Source organism: Podarcis muralis, chromosome 14 (genome assembly GCF_964188315.1).
Source record: "Podarcis muralis chromosome 14, rPodMur119.hap1.1, whole genome shotgun sequence".
NCBI classification, from domain to species: domain Eukaryota; kingdom Metazoa; phylum Chordata; class Lepidosauria; order Squamata; family Lacertidae; genus Podarcis; species Podarcis muralis.
Window position 1 is genome coordinate 25,182,293 of NC_135668.1, and position 19,988 is coordinate 25,202,280.

At 42.6% G+C, this 19,988-nt stretch overlaps 2 long non-coding RNA genes across 4 annotated transcripts in view; one reads left to right on the top strand and one right to left on the bottom strand.

Annotated features, from left to right (window-relative positions):
- Positions 1 to 678, bottom strand: part of LOC114584513 (uncharacterized) — a 23,678-nt gene extending 23,000 nt beyond the window's left edge. For all 3 annotated transcript variants that reach the window (XR_013390685.1, XR_013390684.1, XR_003703671.2), the window contains exon 1: positions 338 to 678. This is a non-coding gene — a long non-coding RNA (uncharacterized LOC114584513). The remainder of the gene's footprint in view (positions 1 to 337) is intronic.
- Positions 565 to 16,567, top strand: LOC114584512 (uncharacterized). Its single transcript, XR_013390683.1, has 2 exons — positions 565 to 910; positions 15,330 to 16,567. It is a non-coding gene; the product is annotated as an uncharacterized LOC114584512 (long non-coding RNA).
- Positions 16,568 to 19,988: the final 3,421 nt, after the last annotated feature.

The window sequence follows — 19,988 nt, forward strand, 5'->3', positions numbered from 1 at the left end:
AACAAAAAAGTCATCTGTTGATGTTTGCATTTCTCTGAATTTTGCAATGCCAGGTAATAATTTTCCAGCCAGGTAATAGTATTCCTATACTATGGTAAAGTGTCTATATGTATGCCTATACGATGGTAAAGTGCCCATAAAAATGCATATGTTAGTGCAAATAACACAGAGAAGGGGGGGATGACTTTGCAAAAATGTGCATGTTAGGTAAAATTCACACTAAAATGCAGATGAATATACAGAGCTACTTAAAAAAATTCTGACATTGAAATATGAAGAACTGAACTTAAGGCTGGAAAAATGAGAAGTTAACAGAAACAAAAAAATTGACACTCACCCCTTGTTGTGTTTTTAGCTTTTTGGAAAATGAGAGGCAAAATAACTGCTTTTAAGATTCTCTGGTCTAGACACTTTGTTGATGGCATGATCTGACTTGAGAATATGGGAGTCTTCCCCAAATCACCCTCATTATTCAGGGGACACATAGAATGATGAACTTCCCTACTGAAAAGTAGCCTGCACATCATCAGCATCGTCTTCATCTGAAGTTGCCTTTGTAGAATGTCATCTGATCATCCCACACGCAACTGGTTCTTTGTTCCACATTGGCAAACAAGTGAGTAACCATTTATTAAAGCCTCGGTTAATGATTAATTAGCTGTTCATATACTATTGATGAGTGGAACCTATCTGCTGTCACCTGGACCTGGGTAGCGTGCAAAGTTGCTATGCAAAGAGGGCTCTCTATAATGCTTCCTCACTCCCCCTGGCTTGCTGGTCTGGATTCAATGCTTTCATGACAGGCAGGAGCAAGAAAACCAATGTTGCTCTGGCAAGTTTGTTGGAGAAGACAAAATGAGAAGATTGTGTTTAGAGTTACACTGAATTGGATTTGGAGAGTCCTGCTCAGGTGAGACATCTGATGAAGGTCAGAGCGGAACAAATAGAATTGTGATAAGACCAGCAAAAAAGATAAATTAATTAAAATTTAAAATCCTGTGATTTTTTAAAAATGAGGGGTGGTATATAGATTATACAGCCATAGCTATGTTTAGGAAACCCTCCTGGTAGTTCCACCACCCTCAAAAGTTTGGGGTATAATGGCCTGGGAGAGGACATTCCTTCCCCACAGAGCTGTGTCTGGCATCTTATTTAAGTAGTTTTTACTTTAACGTTGTATTTTTACATTGCTGTTATCCACCCTGGGACCTTTCAAGGAATGGGAGGTAAGAAATCATCATCATCATCATCATCATCATCATCATCATAGTCTAACAATCCACCTATTTATCCATTCATCTTATGAAAGCAACAGTCCTGTTATTACTTCTAGGTTTCCAGGGCTTATGGCTGGAAGACAACAATCACTTTTTCCACTCATAGGTCAAAACTTGGAATTCTCTCGTACTAGAGCTGGCCTTGAATTTTGCCTAAAGGAAAACGTTCAAGGCAAAGTAGATGTTGACTAGTGATGGAGACATCGGGCGAGTTCAGGATGTGAACTTTTCCAGTTCACAATTCTTCACCCCAGCTTGAGGCAAGCTCAGACCTTGCAGTCTCCCCCCACCCCTAAAGGTGTATTTTACTGGAAAGCAAAATCAGGAGCCTCCTCCTTCACCTCATGTACTTTGGCTCTCATGCAAGTTATCTGAAGAGTTCTGAAGGAATTTTGGGGCTAATGGGAGATGCAGTCTAAGACAGTTGGAGGGCACCAGTTCTAGAGTTGCAGAAGATGGTGGAGGACAAGATGACGACCCATTCTGAAGAGGTACACTATATTAGTAATGATATGGAGGGTAATAATAATCCATAGGAACACGGAAAGCTACCTAAGAGCCAGATCATTGATCCATATATGTTCAGTATTGTTGACACTCACTAATAGCTATTCTTCAGAGTTTCAGTCAGCGGTCTACCTGGATGTAAAGCAGATGTTCTACCACTGAGCCTTCCCTGAAATTTGCACACCACATTTGCAGGCAAAGTGCCCATTTGCTGTAGTGGAGTAGCCCCTACCATGGCTGAGGATTTGGTGAATTGTGTGGAAGAAATATATATATATATATACATACTGTACAAACATACATACATACAGTACATGTAACAAAAAATTCTACCGGTCTATCGATCTACACATAAATAAATACATATATAAAAGAAAACAATCTTTGGTTTACCTTTCCATCTTCCCAGGGATAGGAAACTTCATGGCAGGATGAAGAAAATGAGTTTATTAAGTTGACTCTAGCAAACGACTCGGGGATCTGGATGAAGCTCCTTGAGCTATGTCAACATTTTCTTGAAAGATATCAGAGATTATTTGATGTTTACTTTTTTAAGTACGGGTATTTGTAAGTTTTTTTTTAGAAAAAAAAATGCCAAGGAGCATTTTATTACATTTTAAAATGTAATTCCTGATCCCAAGGTGCTGTCTATATAAATCTCAACAAACCTACAAAATCGCTATCTATATTAGATCAGCAAATCCTCTCAGGCCCAGCGCTGGGCAGTGTGTTAAGAATAAGAGGCAGAAGTGAAATTCCTTGGTAATAAAACTTCTGAGCCCTGACAAGTGTATGGGAATGCCATTTCGTGCAATGATGCCTGGACTTTCATATCACACCATCCTTTATTCTATCTGTTCTGTTCTTCTTCCCCTTAACCTCGGTTTCTTAACTGCACAGCTCACCAGGATCTCAGGGAAAGGAAATATACTTAATTCAAGGTTCTGGTTTTATCCTATAAAGCGTACAGGGGGGATCTCAAATCCAGGAGCTGAATGTGGCCCTGAAAGACTCTCTATATGGCTCTCAGAACTACTCACCCTATTTTTGCCTGTCCTTGGTGTGTGTCCTTGAACTCTTGCTTGATAGTGGCTCTTGCTTGTCTGATTGGCAGATAGAGAGGCGCCTGTGTGTGTGTGTGTGTGTGTGTGTGTGTGTAGAAACTAGCCTACAATGCAACAGTAAAATTGCCCCGCCCACTTTCTCCTCTGGCCCCACCCACCATTGGCATGTGGCCCTCAGATTGAAAAAGTGACACAGCAAACAATGCTGCTGCTTCGCCCCCTTTCTGCACATGCATGCTTCTGTTCCTCTACCATTCCCCCATGAAAACTGTATACTGTACCTGGTATACTACCCAAATTTCATGACTTTACTTGGGTGATTTCCTGGGGTTCCTAACAGATCCCCCTCCCCGAAACAATTAACATGGAAATAAGTGCCAAAGTTCCACTAGAATTTTGGAAGTGGATTCTGAAAGCTCCAATATAATGTGTAAATTAAAAGTTTGGGAAAGATCAGAGAAATGGAATAAATTTGCTGTGTGAATGCAGCCTTGTTGACCTCTCCCAATTGGAAAGAGAGTATATGTATAGCCAAAGGGAAGATTCTGTTTCCCCTACCTTTAAATCTTCTTGAACTTTTTGAGCAAAAGAAGAAATGATGGTGCTGGACTTGAGGCCACAGCAAATGGTCAACCTCACCACCCTCTGTAGCCTTCTTCCAGGGAGTGGTGGAAATATTTTTGCAATGCATTGAACACGGTAATTGTAAACATGCTGGAAAACGCTCTTCCTATTTTCCTGCAGCTGTCTCTGATTCAAACTGGTGACCTTAGCAAAGTAGCAACACGTGTTTATTGAAGAAGAAGAAAAAAAGAAGGAAAGAAAGGAAGGGAGGGAGGGAGAAAACAGAGGGATCATCTATCGCTGGGATGAAAGACAGAGACAAAATCTCCAATCTGTAATGCAGATTTATTAACAGTCATTCACTGGTTTTCACTGAAATACTCTTCACATAACCTTGACTTTATTAAGTAGTCCTTAAGGTGCATTTTGAAGACAGATAATGAGTTTGGGGAATAGGCTTATCTACATCAAGCTAATCTTTAACAGCTTGGAAAGGAACTTGGAGGAACTTCTTCCACTTCTCGCGGAATCACAGTCATTTATTTTTTTTACAAAAAAAAATCAAGTGTGTTTAAAAAAACCAAAAAAACTGTCATCTTTAATAGGAAGAGTTTATTGAGAACAACTCTGTTTTTATAGGTCCATACACTGGGGGAAGAGGGAAGAATTAGGAGGGAAAGATGGATGGGTATTGGATTTGCGATAGTGTTAGATATTCCAGCAGCAACAGAAAAATGTGTGTAAATACAGGCACATGAGCAGTAAGGCACCATACAACCCACAATGTGCAATTCCAAACACTGCAGTTGGCAAAGTATATTTTGAACTCTTGGTAATATATTGTAGGATAACAATATTTTTCCCCAGCATTATTAGCAAAGTCACCTTCTTGCATTCCAAATCAGTGGAGAAGGGCTATTTCATTCCATTCCATTCCATCTAGCAACTAACAAAATGAATTCCACAAAGGACAAATGTAAGGTTCTGTACTTAGGCAGGACTAATCAGATGAACAAATGTAGGATGGGGAACACCTGGTTTGACAGCAGTATATGTGAAAAGGATCTAGAGGTCTTAGTAGACCACAAGCTTAACATGAGTTGACACATATGCATTAAAGAAAGAACATTCATTTAAACCACCTAAGACACATGGGAGCATGTGGAATGATAATTTTTAAAACCAGCAACTGTAGAAATAAATTTTTATTTGATTATATTACTAATGTAATTACTTGGACGTAGTTGGGGCTGTTGGGTGGGGCTAGGGGGATACTTTATTTGCTTGCTTGTATTTGATTATATGTTGTTCTTATATTCAACTAATAAAATATTCAAAAAACAACAACAACCATGAGTTGACAGTGTTATGCAGCAGCAAAAACTGAATAAGAAACTAACTAACGCAATTCCAAACTGCATCAAGAGAGGTATAATGTCCAGAACTGGACACAATTAAGAAGGATATTGACAAGCTGGAACATATGCAGAGGAGGACAGCCAAGATGATTGAAGGTCTGGAAACCAAGCCTTATGTGGAATGGTTGAAGGAGTTGGGTATGTGTATCCTGGAGAAGAGAAGACTGAGAAGTGATATGATAGCCACCTTCAAATTTCTGAAAGGCTGTCAGATGGAAGATGGAGCAAGCTCATTTTGTGTTTCTCCAAAGGGGAGGATCCAAACAATGGATTCAAATTATAAAAAAGAAGATTCTGACTAAATGTTAGGAAGAATTTTCTGATGGCAAGAGCTGTTTGACAGTGAGATAGACTACCTTGGAATGTAGTGGACTTTCCTTCATTGGAGGCTTTTAAGCAGAACTCGGATGGCCATCTGTTAGGGATTATTTAGCTGTGATTTCTGATTGCGAGGGGTGGAATAAATGACCTTTGGGATCACTTCCAAATCTGCAATTCCACAGTTCTACTAGGTATTTTAGGAAGCTGTTTGTCTCTTCTATGCATCTGGAGACCTTTGAAGATGTCTTGACCCAATTTGATGTGATGTTTCCTGAGATCGGGGAGGAGGTATTGGATACCTTTGGCCACTATTTTGAATTAGGATGGCAGACTGAACCTATCAAACCTGCACCAATGTTAATCAAATTTTGTATGCTGGTTCCTGTGATGAAGGAGCAGGGTTTGGATACAATCGGATTCAAAATGGTGGACTGAATTATTCAAAACTGCATGCATTTAGACACCTCTTACAATATCACAACTATTTTTTGTGTAATGGTTCCTGAGATCAAGGAATAGATTTTCTTCTGTGTTTGGCAACCAGTGGACACCATTTTGAATCAAGATGACAGATTGTACCTTTCTAAACTGCACTGGTCCCCCCTCCCCGTAATTCCTGATCAGCATTGTTTACAAGGCTGCTAGTAGTTAATTTATAAGCAAAACAGAGCCTTTCCTTCATTTAAAATGGGGGGGAAGCTTAGCAATAGTTTTTGGGGTGAGAAAAGTCTCTGCATGGAATATTAGCAGTAAAGATGGGCAAAGCTATTAATTCCCTCCCGTTTCGGTCTTGCTGGCACTCTGTCATAGATTGTTCAATCTCCTTGCACTCAGTGCTTTCCCATGTATTTTGTACATACATACATGCATGCATGCATATGTATTGCATACTTTTCAATCTTTTTCAATGCATTTGCCTGCAAAGTACGCCTGTTGTGTTTGTTGTTCACAGATAGTATACATTTTGTGTGCATTTTTTGCACATGAAGAGTACATTGAAAAATTCAGAGGAGTGCACAGTCTGACTGGGATTTGCATTCAGGAGTGTGAAATTGGGTTGGCCTGTCCTTGTTAGAAGGAATGAGACAGATGAATAGATCGATGGATAGATGGGCAGATCAAAACAATTCCTTTGCTAGGAAAAAAGCCTGTGTAAAACCCAGTACATTTTTGCAAATTCCAGGCTAGTTGGCTTTTGAACAGATGTGTCATTTGAAGGCAAAGCCTCATTTGGTCTGGTGAGCTTGCCCTGGTTTTGAATCCCAGCTGCTGGCGTACAAAACCATAAATTGGCTCGGGCTTGCTTGAACGACTCCTGAACTTTTCAGGGAACCTTTTGATGAACCTGCTCTGGATTTTGGGCTGGGGGGTGGGAGGAGGCATGCTCAGAAGGCAATCATGAAAGCTAACACCAGGTGAGGTTCACTCAGAGCCAAACGTTTTCATGAGCTATGGGTTGGGGAAGGGGGGCATCTTTCTAATTAGAAAGCAGAGTCTAAAGCTAAGAGACATTAACAAGCCCTGGCTACTGTCTGACCAGCAGTAAATCCCAGAATTGATTTAGTTCTAAGTTTCTAAAAAGTTTAGTGCACAAGTGCATAGTAGCTTGCTCTTTTTTTTTTGAGACAGAGAGAGAGGGCAGGGCAACTTCTTAAAAGCTCAAGGGGGGCAGGGGAAAGGAAGCTCTTGTAAGCAGACCCTCAGAAATGCCATTTTGATTTAACCTTATTGTCCTAGAAAGGAAGGATTGCATCTGCAAACATACCTTTCTTTGCTGGTTTTGTCAATAGCAAAGTTGTTTTGCTAATGGTTATCTGCTAACAAGTCCTTGACCTGCTTGTAAACACTTTTTTTTTTTGCCGGAAAACCTCAGGCCGTGGCCTCGGGCCTTTGCGTCAACAACAAGAGATAAAGTGACCACAACTTAACCTGCTCTGGCCTGGAGTGCCCTCTGCTGCCCCTTGACCAAGTGACTTTCTAATCTGTGTCCTTCTGAAAGGAATGGGGAGCTTATAAGGGTGGGCCAGAGACTGGGAAAGATGCATTAGCTAGGAGGAAATCAATTTCCTTCACAGTCTTTCCCACCCTCTTTCAGTGAGAAGCACTTAATTGAAAGTGGTGGGTGATTAAATACCCAAGAGTAGGATGGGGTGTCTATGTTTTGGAAAAAAACATTTCCCAAACACCTTGTTCTTTCATTCACTCCCTCTATATATGAGAACTGCACATGGTGGGATCCACCCAATAGTATAATTTCTGCAACCAGAATATTCAAGATTCTGCAATCAGAACAAATACAGGGGACTTTTGGAGGAGAAGAATTGGGAGAGGAAAATGAAAAGACAATCAAGGCCAGCCCTACCATGAGGCATTGGGTTTCAAAACCAAATTGAGAGGGGCAGAAGAACACTTATCCACTTCCACTATCCATTGTTGCCTCCTGCCACTCTACCATTTCCGTTCAACCTTTGGAGGCAAACTAACACTCATCTCTGGAATCTCAGCAACAGGGAACGGTCACTTCAAATTCCCCAAATTAAACATCTTTTGAAGTTAAAGGATTCGGTAAATTCATGGAGGATGTGGCTTATCAGTGGCCACTAAACCTGATGGATATGTTCTACATTCAGTGTATAATGAGTGAAAATAATGGAGGACTTCTGAGAAGGAATGGGGAGATGAAATGGTGGTCAAACCCTTGATCAAAGGGATGGAGCGATTCCCCTGTGAGGAACAGTTTGGGGACTTTGCCGTTTAAGGAAAAGGCGAGTAAGAGGAGGCATGATCATCTAAATTTATGCATGGCATGGAGAAAGTGGATCGAGAAAAGCTTTTCTCCCTCTCTCACAACACTAGATCTCATGGACGTCCAATAAAGCAGAATGTTAAAAGATTCAGGACATATAGGAATGAACTTCCTCATGCACTACATAGTCATTCTGTGGAGCACTACTGCAGGAGGCAGTGATGGCCCCCAAATTTAAAAGGCTATAAGAAAGGATTAGACAAATTCATAGAGAATAAGTCTGTAAATTGCTGCTAGCCACAATAGAGGCTATGTTCTGCCTCCACAGTGTGCTTCTGAATGCCAGTTGTTGGCAACTGTAGAGCAGGGAGAATGCTCTTACTTCTCACTGACATCTGGTCAGCCACTGTGAGAACAGGATGCTGGACTAGATGGGTCATTGGTTTGACCCAACATGTTCTTCTTATGTTCCTTGATGGGAAGAAGTTTCCTTGCTTTGTGGTTGAGCACCTGCTCTGCATGCAGAAGGCCCAAAGTTTAATCCCCAAGTAGAACTGGGCAAGATTCCTGTCTGATCCCCCAGAGAACTGATGCCATCTGGGGTTGTCAGTGCTGAGATAGATGGGTTGACTTTGTCTAAGACAGCTTCCTCTGTTCCTACCATGGAATGAGCCCTTAGGAGCTATATCTTCCATGTGTTGAATTGTGGAGTAATGGTGGCATCAGATGAAATTTTCTGTGCATTTTCTCTATCACGGTAAGGTCGGAAGCATAAGCAGAAAATGTGGAGCACCCCAGAGCTTTCCTTGCTAGCAACAAATAAGGAACATTCCACAGGGACTGTAACTGGATTCTCTAAGCATATTCAGGTATTGGAGTATATTTCACTGTTATATTCATATTGTCAATAATAGGACCTTTCTGCGGGAAATGAGGACTCTTTCTGTAAACATAACAATATTTGGAAGGGGGGGGGAGCACAGCAAATGTTGGACCACCAAAAAAGAAAAAGAAAAAAATTAAATTGCTGGAGTATTCCCTGGTCAGCAAAACTTACCCAGGGAATGCTTAGTTTCATTCAGTTTGCTGAATCAGTAGTTTTGCGCTTTTTTTAAAAAAAAGCAGTGACTTTTCAGATTCATGAGGGTACAGAAGGCAATCTTCATATTTATAAGGACAAGCTGTCAACTTGTTTTCCATAATTTATAAACTCCTTAAAACAAAAAAAGGGGGGCTTCACTTTCCTACTGTTGGAATGATGGAAATGACCTGTAAATGCAACAGGGGAGACTTAGGGCAGGACCCAGCCAGATTTAAGGACTTCAAAGACTCTTTAATGTCACTGGAAGGGTTAAGCATGTGCTGAAATCCCTCCTGCTGAGATCAGCTTAAAAGTGCATTGCCATGACAGTATCATGCCTCTGCTTTCAATGATGATGATGATGAGCCTGCTTTTCTGAAACCCCTTAGAGCAGCTAACATTACAAAACACAATAATCAAAGAATTACAGTTTAGGAGTTTGAACTTAATCAAAGCATAGTGTAGCAACAACAGAGAGAGTCTTTTTGGGTTGTTGGCCTGTGAACATAAGCCCTGCTGGATCGGAACAATGGTCCATTTCACTCAACATCTTGTTCTCACAGTGGCCGACCGGATACCTATGGGAAGTCCACAAGCAAAAGCTGAGCACAACAGCACTCTGATAGAATCACTGAATTATAGAGTTGCAAGGGATCCCAAGGGTCATCTAGTCCAACCCGCTGCCATGCAGAAATCACAGGTGAAGAATCTCTGACAGATGATCATCCAACCTCTGTTTAAAGCTCTCCAGTGAAGGAGAAACCATCACCTTCCCAGGAAGTCCACTTTATCAAAGGCCTTACTGAAATCCAGATATCGACAGCATCCCCCTGAGCCACCAAGCTTGTAACATCATATATAAAAAAGGAAATAAATAAGATTACTCTGGCATGACTTTTTTTTGAGGAACCCATGCTGGCTCTTAGTATTCACAGCATCCTTTTCTAAGCGATCATGCATTAGTTTAATTATGTGTTCTAGGACCTTTCCTGATATTGACCTAAACTGACCAGACAGTATTTGCCAGTGTCCTCTTCTCCCTGCTTTATGAAGCTGGGGACAACATTTGCCCACCTTTAGCCTGACGGGACCTCACATGTTCTCCAAGGCTTCTCAAAGATTACAGTTTTCTCAAAGATTATTATCCCCCACCTGCAATCCTCAACATCCTGCCTCTGACGGTGCTGTCCTGATAGGGACGAAATCCTGATGGAAAAGGAAAAGGAAGCTAAAATGGCTACAGTTTGCATGTTTGTCTTTGATCAGAAATAGCAATCAGCCAAGCAAATATGGTATTCATATTCTTGTTTTTAAATCTGCGAATGAATGAGATTACATTGTTTTTACTTTGTTTTCATCTTACTTGATCCAAGTTAAATAGTGGGCAGCAAGACAAATTATGTAGTATTTGGTGGACATTGTGGAATGGAAACGGCCCTGAATGTGATTAATACAGGTATGGACAGAAACAGCTGCCTTCTTGCACCCCTAGTTCTCAGTAAGGTCCACCTGGTGTGGACACTGACATCCTTTTGGCACCAGGTTAGGATTTTCCTCTCTACCCAGGCATTTAATGGAATCTGAAAAGTCTTTAAACTTGATTGTAAGTTGATTAAAGACCTGCTCTGTGTTAAGTTTGCACCACCAGAGCACACCTGGAATGCTTTCCAATATTGCAAGTGTTGAAAGAGGACTGGGAAGTCCCAGGTTCAAAACCTCATCCATTCCTGAAGCTCATTGTGTGACTTTAGGCTGAGAGATAGTGACTGGCCTATTCTGCCTCACAGACTGGGAGACAGAGCAGGGATAGAACTACCTATGCAGACTTGGGTTCCTGGGAGAATATGTGAGCTGGCAGAGAATTAAAAAAAAGTGGATCAAATTAGCAATATTGGTAAAACTTGCAGCTCCCTGACTTGTAACAGAAATCTAGCCTGTTCATAATCCCCACCTGTATTTCAAGCCTTGAGTCTGAGTCACCAACACTGTAATATGTTCATAAATAAAAATAAGATTACAAGTGAATTTCTAATTTCCCCTTTCTTGGCACCTGCTCATGCTCAGATATTCTTCACCTTAACCCTGTAAGAGTTGCTCCATGTTAACCTAGTCTCGAGGTGGGCAATTGACTTGGCCTGCATGCAGCAATGCTTGGGGTGGGACACATAAAAGTGGGTGTGGCCAGTGGTGGGTGTGGCCAGTGCTGGCAGTGGGCTGGGTTATTAACACACACATTCAAGTCACTCATTTGAGTCCTAACTTTTCCTGCCACGGAGACAGGAACCTTGGCTGCATTGGGAATGTTATATTCAATGGATTATGTTGAAACTTACTACAAGCTGAGTTAACATAACCTCCAACATTTATTCGATGAAAAGAGGGACGTCCCATTCTATAATGATAATTTTACTATTTATACTCCACACATCTTACTGGGTTGCCCCAGCCACTCTGGCCAGCTTCCAGCAAATATAAAAACATAAGGTAAAGGTAAAGGTACCCCTGCCCGTACGGGCCAGTCCCTATTTTCAAAAAGGGGAAAAGAGAGGACCCAATAATTACCGCCCAGTCAGTCTGACATCAATACCAGGGAAGATTCTGGAGCAGATCATTAAGCAAACAGTCTGTGAGCACCTAGAAAGGAATGCTGTGATCACCAATAGTCAGCATGGATTTCTGAAAAATAAGTCATGTCAGACTAACCTGATCTCGTTTTTTGACAGAATTACAAGCCTGGTAGATGAAGGGAACGCAGTGGATGTAGTCTACCTTGATTTCAGCAAGGCATTTGACAAGGTGCCCCATGATATTCTTGTAAAGAAGCTGGTAAAATGCGGTCTTGACTATGCTACCACTCAGTGGATTTGTAACTGGCTGACTGACCGAACCCAAAGGGTGCTCATCAATGGTTCCTCTTCATCCTGGAGAAGAGTGACTAGTGGGGTGCCACAGGGTTCTGTCTTGGGCCCGGTCTTATTCAACATCTTTATCAACGACTTGGATGATGGACTCAAGGGCATCCTGATCAAATTTGCAGATGACACCAAACTGGGAGGGGTGGCTAACACCCCAGAGGACAGGATCACACTTCAAAACGACCTTGACAGATTAGAGAACTGGGCCAAAACAAACAAGATGAATTTTAACAGGGAGAAATGTAAAGTATTGCACTTGGGCAAAAAAAATGAGAGGCACAAATACAAGATGGGTGACACCTGGCTTGAGAGCAGTACATGTGAAAAGGATCTAGGAGTCTTGGTTGACCACAAACTTGACATGAGCCAACAGTGTGACGCGGCAGCTAAAAAAGCCAATGCAATTCTGGGCCTCATCAATAGGAGTATAGCATCTAGATCAAGGGAAGTAATAGTGCCACTGTATTCTGCTCTGGTCAGACCTCACCTGGAGTACTGTGTCCAGTTCTGGGCACCACAGTTCAAGAAGGACACTGACAAACTGGAACGTGTCCAGAGGAGGGCAACCAAAATGGTCAAAGGCATGGAAATGATGCCTTATGAGGAACGGCTAAGGGAGCTGGGCATGTTTAGCCTGGAGAAGAGGAGGTTAAGGGGTGATATGATAGCCATGTTCAAATATATAAAAGGATGTCACATAGAGGAGGGAGAAAGGCTATTTTCTGCTGCTCCAGAGAAGCGGACACGGAGCAATGGATCCAAACTACAAGAAAGAAGATTCCACCTAAACATTAGGAAGAACTTCCTGACAGTAAGAGCTGTTCGACAGTGGAATTTGCTGCCAAGGAGTGTGGTGGAGTCTCCTTCTTTGGAGGTCTTTAAGCAGAGGCTTGACAACCATATGTCAGGAGTGCTCTGATGGTGTTTCCTGCTTGGCAGGGGGTTGGACTCGATGGCCCTTGTGGTCTCTTCCAACTCTATGATTCTATGATTCTATGATTCTATGACAGACTCTAGGGTTGTGCGGCCATCTCACTCAAGAGGCCGGGGGCCAGTGCTGTCCGGAGACACTTCCAGGTCACGTGGCCAGCGTGACAAAGCTGCATCTGGCGAGCCAGAGCCGCACACTGAAACGCCGTTTACCTTCCCGCTAGTAAGTGGTCCCTATTTATCTACTTGCACCCGGAGGTGCTTTCGAACTGCTAGGTTGGCAGGCGCTGGGACCGAACAACGGGAGCGCACCCCGCCGCGGGGATTCGAACCGCCGACCTTTCGATCGGCAAGCCCTAGGCGCTGAGGCTTTTACCCACAGCGCCACCCGGGTCCCATATAAAAACATAGTAAGACACTAAACATTAAAAAAAATTCCCTATACAGGATTGCCTTCAGACAGCTCGGGGGTCGGATAACTCCACACCCTCCAACATTTCTCCAATGAAAATAGGAAAGTCTTAAGGTAAACTGGGACATTCCAGGATCAAATCAGAAACCGGAACGGCTTCTCTAAATCAGGGATGTCCCTGAAAAATAGGGACACTTGGAGGGTCTGGAGGGAATGGTTAAAAATTTTTATTTCTGAAGAGGCCTGGGAGTCTGCATAAAGTAGTCACCAACTGATCCTGCCAGGCCACATCTCTGAGTGAGCTCTCCATACCTCTTTCTTTTAAAGGGGACATTTGCCAGATATTTCATTCATAATGCATACATTACATCCCCGTCTGTTTCAATGCAATGAAAATAGCTGTTCCTGCATTGCTATGGTTAGCTCCATTTTGCTTCCAAACTGGTAGGAACTCAGCGACCAAAGATCGCTATTAGAGGGGCTGGTAGTTCTATTACATTTCTGTAATTTGCAACATGCAACATGCAGAAATGGGATGATTATGATGAACTGCTAAAAATACTCTACATAAATATACCAATCCATCCCCATAGTTAAAATTATCTCAAGTCTCCTATTTTTCTTTGTCTACCTTTCTTTCATTGGCACATGCTTTCCTGCACACCCCCCCCCCAAATAAACATCCGCCATGATTAAGTCAATTCCTTTGGGATAGTAACAGAAATATAGAATGAAATGGCATTTTGAATATCACGTAAAATGTATTTTTAAACTCTCCTCAAGCACAGCAGAGAGTTAGAAATGCATGATTTTTTTTATCTAAGGACATGTGCTAAGCAGGGACACAACTATTCATCTAAAATTAAAGTAATTTTAAGTAGCCTTGATTGAAAGGGGAGAGAATTAAGCACATGCTTAGCTCTCGTTAAATCAGACCGAAAAGGGCTTAACCTTTGGGGTGATCATGTTCTATATTTTCCATGTTCTTTTGAGTTTGGCTAGCGCTTCATCATTTGTAATCGTAACAATATTAGTATAAATAATGATACAGCAAGAGAAATAAAGATTTGGATGATACTAATAGAATAATTAGGAATGACCATTTAAGACTCTTAAATTTTGCTCCTTAGCCCAGATTGCTGTGACTAAGGAGAATGGACCACTTTTTCTTTGCTTGTTCAGACCCAGATACCTTCCTCCCAAATAAACACAAATTTGACTCAAATTTTAGTTTTGGTTTTTGGCAGAATTTAGGCCACAACTTTATTGATTACAGAAAAGTGAGTGGTTGCATAGGCTCCGGTTCAACTAGCTCCCTGCACCCTTGCAGGGAGCGCTGACCCAGGGCTCCAGCATACGTCAGCCAAGGGTGAAGACCTGAGGTAGGTGAAAAGCCCAGGAACAGACTCTGTTCACTCCCCAGATGCTCCCCTGGACTCAGGCATGGGCACAACCCCCTCTCGGGGGTTGACCAAACCAAGTTGAGTCCCTGGATTCCTTTAACGGAATATCCCTCACATAGGGATGGCGAGACCATTCTCCCATCCCTATCACCTGAACCAGTGCCTATCTGCAACCTTACAAGTTGTGATGATGTGCTATGTGGCAGGCGAAACCCAAATGACAACAGTCAATCAGCCAAGTGGGGGAAATTCCTGCTGTGCCCCTGTCCCAATGATTGATGACACATGATGGCATAGCAAGGTCAATCGCAAAATGCCCTAAAAGTAGGAAGAGATGGGCGGGTGTTCCAATGCACGACCCGAAAGAGGAAGCTCTGGGTCACGTGCATAGGTATATATATATAGGTCCCTCGGTCCATTTAGATTGCACCCCATTGGCCAGATTAAATCCAGCAACGAGGGACCTACCAATCAGGTTTGTGGCTGTCCAATATACCCACCCACAATCAGGAGGTCAGTCTCCAGGTCTCACTGCAACACATGCCCTCTTTTAGGGAGGACACGATTTCTCTCCCTCCCCCCAAATCTTTAAGTACTAAGGCCATCATGCATGGGCACTTGGCAGGATATAGAGCATATTTTCACCCACACCAAACCCCTAGCTTTATCTCTCTTTGTTGAACCCCTGCAGGTCCTGACTACAGAGCTGTGTGGATTTGCAGGCACAGAATGGCAAACTGGCCTCATCAGCATGCTGCACCATCTGACAGGAGAACCCACCTCCATCTGGGTGACAAAATGCACATTTCCTGGTTGGGACAGAGGGGCATGATGTGGGACAGCTTCAAGCCCTTGGGGACATCTCAGTTTGCATCTTCGGGACCTCAAGGTGTGCTTGTCATACAACTCGGGGACAATGAGTTTGGCAAGAGGAAATGAATTCACCTCTGTCCAACAGCTGTTGCCGAACTGAATGCTTTGCCTTCAAAGTACCGTCAAATGTTAATTGTCTGGTTGGAGCTCCTTAAGAGGCAACTTTGGAAGAAGGGCCACTGACAGACCCTGCCCAGGTAAATGGGCCTTGGGGAAAAGTTAACAAGGTGATCTGGTGGAATGTGCAGACACATGACAGTTGGGTGATTCAACACCCAAAGATTACACACAAAGATGGAAGTGTGCAGGCCAGACTGAGTACATTCATCAGTGACTAGCAACAGTCACAACAGGTGACTGTGGAACAACAGGTGGATATTCATAATGGCTTGATGGAATGCTTGCAGGTATAATGGGTCTGGGGGCAAGTTGACATGGGTCACCAATGCAAGGGGAGGAAGAGGCACTGGGCTGGGTCTTTACAGGGAAACAGGTGGGGTAGGGCTCCTCCTGACCCATTCTGGGGGGGGGGGGATCTCCTTGAGGAAATTCAGAGGGCAGCACTTCCTGTCCAGATGCCCAGCTCAGGGGCTGAAGGATCATAGCAGCCCCTACCAGTGATCAATTAGGGATCCTCAGCTGCTGTAAAGGGACCCCAAAACCTGGTCCACCCCAACTGTTTGTGGGCTGTCAGTTATCTTTTTCTCTGGGTCCCACCACCTTCTCAGGACACTTGGTAGTGATGCAGGAGAGAACCTTCTTGGCAGCTGCTCCCAGAATTTGGAACTCCCTTCCTAGGGAAATTAGACTGGCTCCCTCCTTTTTGTCCTTCCATCGAAAATACAAATACTTTTTTGTTCCAACAGGCTTTTGGGAACTGACTGGAAAGGGCTGGTGCTGTGATTTTTTTATTGTATTTTTCTATTAATCATTAATAATTTTTAAATTATTGCCTCCCCCCCCCATATTTTCAGCTATTCCTATTTTATATGTAAGCCGCCTTGAGTACCTGTCAGGGAAAAAAGTTGGGTTTTAAATAAATATATAATAATAATATCTGATGTTTCCATTCTGGGCTTTAATGCTGTGAGAATGCTGTTGTGTCCTGGGCTGATAATGGTATGCTTCTTATCATGCCTTCACCATAAAACATGACAGCATGTATGAACATCAGATATTCAAACAGTAAAATGTGTAAAGCTATTTTTCTATAATTGGTCCCAGGGCAAGGGGTTGATCTCACATATAAAAGCCTCCTGATATACTCCTGGACAGCTTTTAATTAGGGGACTGAAAAAGAAATTGAACTTTGGAAACTGTGATGAGACCGTGCCTTTAAATAAAGAGGGGGGGGGGGAGAGAAGGAGAAAGAGGACATAATCATATTGACCTTGAACTCCAAAATACCCTGAAATCAACTGATTTTTACTCCTTAAGCTCCTTAACAAGCATGGGGATTAAAGATGAGCTGTGTAGAATGCTTCATATTAGATATAAATGATAGCGGACAATAGAAAATTTATCCAAGGTTCCTGCAGCAAGCATGCGGTGCAAATTCCATTTCCCCAAGATGCAGCGATATAGCATTGCAGTGTAACATGTAACCGCTGACAGCAATATGTCTGCATCAGTTTGCGAGAACTCAACTGAAACAGAGCAAGTTTTTGTTTTTTAAAGCCTGCCATTTCTTAACAGTTCATCAGTTCAGTTTAAATTAACAATGTAAAAGTATATCAAACATTTGAGACATAATTCATATTCAAGGACTACAGTAGACTACCAACATCCTGGAGCCCTCCAGATGTTTTGGAACACAACTCCCATTGCCCACCAGTCCAAAACTACTGGAGGACAGCAGGGTACCGACGGCTGGTGTAGTGACTTGGAGAAGGAACTGTCTTCCTCCTCATAAGAACAGAAGAAGAGTTCTGCTGTGCCAGGCCAGTGGCCCATCTACTCCAGCATCCTGTTCTCACAGTGGCCACCCAGATGGACCTGGACTTGAGCACAAGAGCAGCTGGCGCTCAGAAGCATAGTGGCTGTTAATAGCTTTATTCTCCATGAATCTGTCCTCTCCCCTTTTACAAAGGATCCCACCAGCCTGCCCATTGGTGGTGATGGTGGCAAAGCAACTTTCTTTTTATACAAGTGGAAGATTGGGTTACATCAAACAATGTTGCCTCCTGAAGCAGCCATGTGAACACATTCTTTTCCCTGTGCCAAGTTACTTTAAATTCTTCTACCTGGATCTGACCCCCCCCCCCCCCGCTTCCTCGAGCACATAAAAGAAAGCTATCAAGTTGCTCGATCAATGTTAGTTTATTATTGCTTACCCAAGTGTTTAATAAACCCGTCCCTACCTTGGACGTAGCTTTAAATACTTCATTGACTGTAACAAAGCAGCTTTTCCCACTCAGACCAAAGTGGGCTGTATAAACTATAATTAAACACTCATTACCAGCTCTGCCGGTCAAATAACAGAAGGGAAGGTCCATTATGTGACTGGCGGAACCAGCATTTAAAAGGGGATTATTGTTGTCAGAAAAATCGCTCAAAAACAAACAAAGAAGGAGGGGAAATTAAATAGAGGGGTTTGCAACGGAGTAGGGTATGTTTTGCTCTGTTTGTGAGTCTGGAGTTTCTGCCTTTGTAGACAATTACAAAGGGAAAGAACAGAGACGATGGGAAGGAGAGATGGTGGGTGAGACACCTTGGCATTAAGTTGGTCTATTGGTTGTCAGCATCTAGAGGAGGTGTAAAGTTGGAGAGAGGCAGCTGTCACAGGAGCAAATAAGGGCCTAAGCGTTGTAAGAAGGCATTGTTTTCTGTTCCACCCTGCAAACTTTGTTGGCAGTACTGTTTTCATTCCACTGCAGTTCATTCACTCCATAATTTATGTAGTTAATTACGTCACCGACATTGTCATTACATCATTCCACCCCATTCATTTCGGTGCAAAGGAACCACAACTCAAATCAGGGAGGGGAATGTAATCAGTTATGTACTGTTTGTGGGCTGAAAGCAAAAACGATAGAAAATGCTGATTTTATTCGTTGGGTTGAGTTCCATTCCAGACATGGTATGAATAAGCGAGCGCTGGCAAGTTCTGCTCCTATTTCCATTTTCAGCTAAATGCTCCAACGTGCCTGATAAAGGACCGCCACAAACCAGACTCATAGGTTGAAGATATCCAGTTTCTGAGCATGGAAGTTATGTTAGTAATAATCGTGGCATATACACATTGCAGGACCCATGCTCCATGAATTTATCAAATCCATGTTTTATAGCAGTACTCTTCAACCAAGGGTCCCCAGATGTTGAACTACAACTCCCATCATCCTTGACCATTGGCTAAGCTGGCTGAGGATGGTGGGACTTTTGGTCCAGCTACATCAGGGGTCACAAGGTGGATGAACATTGTTTTACAGCCATTGTAACATCCTACAGGCACTCATACACGATTTATTACTTTATACTTTATTTTTCTCGATATATGTTGATGTGATATTGCTTGGCTTTCTGAGGAGCTTTCTCAGTTCCAGAAGTATGGGCAGCCAGGGAAACTTAAGTGTGCAGGAGAAATGCTTGCTGGGACATCAGGGAATACACAAAACAGCCTTGGCAACTGTGTAACAGCAAGGTAAGCTCAAAACCCCATACTGACTGGAATTCTAAAGACAGTCTAAAGAATTCTAAAGAAAATCTGACATGCCCTGAATATGAGGAAGAAAAATGAAAACATTTTCTGAAGAGGAAGAAAACTGGAGAGAATTTGGAGGGCGGATTTCAGCACGACGCTACCTAAATCTAAGAGCCTATCACCCTCAGCAAGGTCAGTGAATGGTTCTGCCCACAAACGTCCACTGATATCCCTACTACTTCAGATCACGCAACACGGTGGGCTTGCATTTTGCTGGAGACCAGCCTGCAAAAAGGACATATTTAACAGTTTATAACTGTCCCAATGACAGTGTGTTCTAATTTAAAACTCCTGTGTAATACTTGTTGGGAAGTTTTAATATCGAAAGGGCAGCCAAGGTCTTCCATGAGAAATTTCTCGACAGTGAAAGAAACTAATCCTTTTTAGTAATGTTTGGCTCTGGCACTGCAGGAGCTGATCTCTGATTTCATATTTTATATCCATGGTTTTTGTTAATGAAATTTTCTCCTTTAAAGGCTAACCAGGCAGATAGGAAAAGGGGTGGTGGAGGAAATTAGCAGATACTTTGCAGTGAATCTTTGAAGTGAAATTCAAGTAGCAAGCCCGAGGCACACAGTATGTAAAACCCAACTACCAAAGTTTTCAAGAGGGGGGTTTAATCTATTTTTTCCTTCTCAGGGGACTGGTGCTATATTAAATTCTTTGGTTTGGAGGAATCAGTCAACTTGGCATTAGGAATCAACTTAGCAATTTGCATCTTTTGAGAAAGGATTAGTGTATTCAGCTGCTTTCAGGGTGTGTCTGCCAGTTGGCACC